Source organism: Zea mays, chromosome 10 (assembly GCF_902167145.1).
Source record: "Zea mays cultivar B73 chromosome 10, Zm-B73-REFERENCE-NAM-5.0, whole genome shotgun sequence".
Lineage (NCBI taxonomy): Eukaryota > Viridiplantae > Streptophyta > Magnoliopsida > Poales > Poaceae > Zea > Zea mays.
The window spans coordinates 136,670,731-136,677,453 of NC_050105.1; positions in this window are offsets into that span (position 1 = coordinate 136,670,731).

The window sequence follows — 6,723 nt, forward strand, 5'->3', positions numbered from 1 at the left end:
GTTCAACCGGATTGAGCCCGGCTCAACCGGTTTTGGGTCCGGTCAACTCTCCGGCTGAGTAGGTCAGTGAACCGAGTTCTTCCGGGTGGAAACCGGTTCAACCGGTTTACAAACCGGTTCAACCGGTTTTTGGCCAACTTTCCCCAACGGCCACCTGCTTTTGTGGGCACCTTTATATACACCTCCCACACTCTTCCCCACAGGAGAGCACGCACAAAACTCCATTTCTAACCTGAGAAACACCTCCCACTCTCTCACACACACCTCTTGCCTCTCCCATTTCAAATCTTTGGAGAGAAATCTTTGAGTGAGTTTGAGAGCTGCGGTTTTTGTGCTTCATCTCCAAATCTCTCTTGCTCTTCTTGATTCGAGCTTTGGTACTACATCGAGTTCTTTGTGGATTCATTACTCTTGGAGCTTCTAGCTCCTAGACGACTAGGTGTCTCTTGTGAGTCTCCAAATCTTGTGGAAGACCACAAGAAAGTTTGTATTACCCGCTCGTTTTGAGCAAAGATTATTGTGTGGGCTTGACCTTTGTGGTCGGCAAAGGGAGGATTAGGGTTGAAAGAGACCCGGCTCTTGGTGGGCGCCTCAACAAGGAAGTAGGGCACCTTGGTGGTGTGACCGAACCTCGGGATAAATCTTGTGTCTCTTGTGCTCTTGCTCATTATGTTTGTTTGTGTTCTTCGTTCTCTCACCATTCTGTGAAAGATTTGTTTATATCTTTTTGGTGTGTGGATTTTGAGAAGTGCCCTTCTTAGATCTACTACTTTGAACCCTGTGGATCATTTAGAACATCTCATTTCCAAAGTTAACTGGGTGAATTTCGAGATCAATTTAGTTTTACCCAGTTTGCTTCTAGTTTTTGTTGAAAAAGTTTTAACTTGCCTATTCACCCCCCTCTAGGCAACTTTCATTCACGACCATCATACTCTGGCTGGCTCCTGATTCCGAGGCAAACTGTGCACGCTCTCAACAACTTGGGGAAACCATCTTGATTCTGGCAAAAGCTGGTTTGGCAGCGAACCTCCATTTGACTTCTGAGAGAAGGAAAGGGAAAAACATTTTTGAAATGGAGGGATGAGAGCAAGATTTTTTTAGAAAATAGTTTTGACTCAAAAACTTTTGGTTCAAGCCTAAGGGTTACGTCCAGGGTTTAAAATAGCGCGCTATAGCGGCGCTATAGCCCAGCTATAGCTTTTTGGAGGACCTAAAGCTACGATATTTCACTTTTAGACGCTATTTCAGCTACAACCGCTATAGCCCGATTTAGCATCGTTAAATGTCGTAGCTTTATCGCTAAATAGCCACGCTATTTCTATTTTTCATGGCAGACAAAAAAATAATGAATGTAATGAGGAAGAATGAGGAAGCTCAATGATATTAATTATTGTAATGAAGATCAACCTGAACTTGCTTCATACATAACAACCTAAACTTGCTTTATACATAATAAGATGATGCACATGATATTGACATGGATCAATAGTCCTCGGTTCTCATTCTTCTTATTCATATGACTCTATGCTTGATCAATAGATTGCATTAGTAAGTTTTTTGTGGTATGTACTAAATCATTGTATTGTGTAGCTACCATGTTAGTGAGATGGTAAAATCTTTACTACTCTAGTTTTTAGAACTAAGTAAACCTATTAATCATCATGTTGTGTTGCTCCCTAGGTAGTGGCTAACTACGTATTAAAGTGCTAAACACTTGAATTCCATGAATCATGTATTGTGTAGTGTCTCTAGTCTCCTAGAGCCTTGGAAACATATTGGTCCTAGTCAAATATCTTGACTTCCATACAGATTCTGCATAAATTATGCATATTCTTATGTTTTTTATAAATCCGCTATTTGCTATAGCTGCGCTATAGCCACGCAATAGCCTTGTAGCCTCGAAAAAAATGGTGTCGCTATTTTGCATAGCCCTCTATTTTAAACCTTGGTTACGTCCTGCGGCCAACCTAACAGCTCTGATACCACCTGAAGCGCCCCAATCCTCTGAGACTCAAATGTGATACAATTACTAGTCCTAGGAGGCTAGTTAACACATTTATACATCAGATGATTCCAAATCTGCTTAAACAAGACAAACCTATAAAGGTGGCGATCAACTTTAAGAGTTGGTACACAACTCGGGACATATCATCAGAGTGGGGCTGAAGCAGTCCGATATACGCAGCGAAGCAAATCAGCGGTCCAACAGCCACAGACAAGGTTGGGAACAGGCGTAACTCTTACCCGATCAGCGATCTCCTTCTCTGAAAAACAACAAATAAACAAGGGTGAGTACTTACGTACTCAGCAGCCCACCTTCACCCGCGGAATGGGGAAATCAGATATAATGCATGGAATATGTGGAACTAAGGATATTTTGCAGAAAGAGCAATATTTGATGCAGGGTTATTTTGTAAAACATTTTATATTTTTCAAAGCGCATCCTCTCCTAAAGGAGCAGGAAGTTTTTCAATATAGAGCAAAATCGCCTGGACTAAACTATCTAGGTATCTCAGCAGTTTCCCATTGGTTTTCATTTTCAAAAACAGCTACTGGACTTCCCGTCCACCATAGCTCACGGCTCAACCACCGGACCTTTTAAAACCACTTTTCAAAAGCATTTTTGGAAAACAAAACACTAATTGTTAAATCCATGCCATGACTCATCCATATCCGTGGACGCGGACTATTCGAATAGGTTTTTAAACTCTGCGCAGAAGTGTACACTTTACCCACTAGTCCGGTTTTTGCAATCTCACCGTCGTGAGATCCGAATGCCGAATCTCTCTCTTTCCTTGCACGTCCTTACCTTAGCGATTATACCAGAAGGAACAAGACCACCACCATGTCCAAACCGAACAAAACATTCCCCTTCCTTATCCTCCCGGTGCTCCCCAACTGTCATAATCCTGGGGTTCGGACCGTGCAAGTTCAGATCAAGCGACTGCCCATACAGTCTCGAGTGGTTGTACTTGATAAGAGTATAGGTAAGGAGTGATGACAAACCGGTCCTTAGGCGAGAGGGACAATCCTTCATGCTCACACCTAAACCAGCTGAGCCATCACCTTAGGCCCTCCCCTAAACCAGGGAGTCCCTGATCATCCCACTCAAGGGTGATAAGGGTGACAACCCTTGATCATACCCATTTTGAAAAAAAACATTTTCTTTTGAAAACTCACATCTTTTCTCAAATCATTTGTAACAAATTTGTCAAGGAGTATAAAGATTAATTGCGGCAAAGTTCTGAGGCTGGGTGGCCATAATAACTTGTCTCAAAATCATATCATGCATAAAATAATAGGCTGAGGGTTGTGGTTGAAAAACATAGGTAATTTATGCATCAAAGGGATCTAATGAGCTTGCCGTGCTTATCCGGCGAAAGGGTGAGAGCTCGCGGAACTGGCTTCTGGCTCCACCGTCTGGCATAGACTTGCAGATCTGGCCTTCACGAGACGACACGAACGCTCTGATAACTATGCAACATGAACAAGCAAACATACAAACCAGCAAGTATACAAACAGATATTTAGTATAGTGGTCAGAATGGCGATATATGGATGGGTAGAGTCTTGAGCAGAATCTATGTCATGTGGTGTTGTGATATTACTGGTGGTGGAGTGGAGGTGCTTACCAGGAGGGTGGATTGGAGGCGAAACAACACTATGCGTGTAGCCGGTAGAGCGGGGTAACTGAGTGGGTGGGGTGTTTGCCTTGGTTGAGGGCGTTGAGTGTGTGGAGATGGAGAGGGTAGCTGGGTGTATTTATAGCTGGGTGTATGTGGTGTAGTACAGTAGAGTTCACTGTTGGTAAGAATGGTGGCGAATGAATCATCTGACTTAGTCTGAACAAGGAAATTATAGGCAGAATATGAGACATGAGTATTTTGGGAGTTTTCTGGAATATGAACCATGCTTAAGGGTGACATGGTTGGATAGAGAATAGTTTGATAAGAATTTAGAAACAAGAATTATTGGGATCTGAGTTTGGAAGCCTGGTTCGAAAGAATCTCAAAGTTAAGTGTGCTCAACTTGGAGAAATCTGGGATGGGTGAGCAGATGGGAAGTTCTTACTGGAAGGAAAATCACAGTCACCGGAGTTCGTATGACTGGAATATTGGTCTGGTAGGTCTTAGGTGAGCTGGACGAGACATGATGGATGAGTAGTTGAAATTTGGGGTGAGTGGATGATCGATGAATAGTGACGATGGAATAGTAACGATAGATATCATCGACGAATAGTAACGATGATGAATAGTAATGGTGAATAGTTCATATGAACGAACAACAAATAGTGACTATGAACGAACGATGAATAGTAACTATGAACGAACGATGAACGATGAATAGGAACTATGAACGAACGGACGAACGATCGAATGATCGGACGAACAAACGATCGGAATTTCGGTAGCATAACGGTTGAACAAAGATTATTTGGACGAACGAATGGACGAATGATGAATAGGGACTATGAACGAACGATGAACGATGAATGTGAACTATGAATGAACGGACGAACGATCGAATGATCGGACGAACGAACGATCGGAATTTCGGCAGCATAACGACTGAACAAAGATTATTTGGATGAACGAACGGACGAACGATCGAACGATCGGACGAACAAACCATGAACGATCGAACGATCGGACGAACGAACGAACAAACAAACTAGGAACAGGTGGACGAGCGATCGAAGAACGACCAAACGATCCTTGTGCTAGTGTGTGCTTGTATGGGAGGTGGAGTGGGCATGTGGGGGGGGGGAAGAGTTGCCATGAAATGGCTTGGGGTGGCTTGAGGGGAGGCCCTTGCCCCTCTATTTATAGGCTAGGTGGGGGATTAGGGGGAGGAGGCGAGGATTAGTGGGAGGATGCGAGGATTAATGGGAGATAAGCATGTATTTGTCTTGTATAAGTGTAATTAGCTTGTAGAGCTCACTGTATGACACCGGAGACGTACGTATACGTATGAGCATGAGGAAAATTATGGAGAGAATATTTGTAGGGACTTTAAAAATGATTCTGAAGGTATTTCTGAGGAGAAAAATATTTGGAGAATTATCGGTGGAATATTTGGGCAGTATTTCTGGAAAGAATTTAAAGGGGACCACTAGGGAAATATCTGTAGGATATTTTGAGGAGGATTTTGGAGAGAATATAGACCACTATATTTTATTTGTTGAGATCAACTCGCAAACAAACATTTTTGAAACAAAATTTAAAATTCATTTTGAATTTAGAGCAAGTTTGAGGAAATTTCAAGATTTGAATTTTTGGGGTGCTACACTATTCTGACGTAGTCCTCCTTACCACTTTCATAATGATAAAAATCTCGACATGGAAAACCCATTCTTTGGGGGGGGGGGGGGGGATATTGCCCTTTGCTCACTTTTTATGGTTATTTGGTCGTATTGATACTTGAGAAAATGTCTCTCACTTTCTTACATTAATATAATGCTTATTGTTGTCATGTAACATATTTTTCTGTAGTCCTTTTTTTATCGGAACATGACATATAGATCATACATAGATGGATGAATCAATATGTAGTTATGTACAGGTGAAGCTTGTAAAATACTACATATAAATTTTACTCATCTTGTAGCGTTGTAGTAATACGTGCAAGTCAGTTTTCTTTGAAAGGAATATGGATCAATGGTGCCAAATTTTCTCCTTATGAACTGGTATTGAGGATGATGCAACTAATTGGATTTTATTTGCCATTAGTTGCTTGCCAAATTTTGCTTTATCATACAAACATGAGGATACAATGCAACAAAGTGTTTAATTGATAGACATGTGACTATGAACTCTGGTGATAAAACAAGTTTTGGAGGGATTGTTGATTGGACAAACAACCTTTGTGTCACATGTTCCCTGAGTTGTTTGAGATCTGTGAATGTAAGGATATTCTGGTGAAACATGTGGTGGAGGAAAATGTTTGGCTATCTTTCAGAAGATGGCTTCATGAGGATTTGTTAAAAGATTGGGAAAATATTTGCAAGAAGGTTGCTAGCCTCAACATGCAAGCCACTTCAGATAAGATCATTTGGAAATGGGAAAAGTAAAAATGTTTACTGTCAAATCCATTTATTCCCATATTATTAGAGATGGTCAAGGTCCATATATGAAGCATATATGGAAGAGTAAGATCCCCTCGAAAATCAAAGTTTTTATGTGGTTTTTGGAAAATAATGTGCTTCTAACCAAAGATAACTTGAGTAAAAGAAACTAGAATGGAGATACCTCCCGTTGTTTTTGTGATCACATGGAATCTGTGGAACATTTGTTTTTCAAATGTTTGATTTCTAGAGTGATTTGGGGTGTGGTGGCAAAGTGTTTGGATTCTAGTAGCATTCGTGGAGATATTAAGCAATGCTGGAGATAGTTATCTATTTGTGGCCCTCAAATCCAAAATATGCATACTATAGCTGTTTCAACTGTTTGCTGGGCTATTTGCAAAGCTCATAATATAATGTGCTTTGAGAATGTGTTGATCAAGTCACCTTTTGAGATTATCTACTATACTAGTGCGTTGATGATTTACTAGGCAGGGTTAAGCAAGAAGGAGCTTCAAGACTTGATTCAAGAAGGCACTAAGTTACTGGATGCTCCTACGGACCATGGGGACACTAATGATGATGAAGCAAGTGAAGATTAGTTCCCCTTGCTAGTTGGGTGGTGGTCGTGGAGTTCTCTTTTGTCTGGTGGCATTGTATGC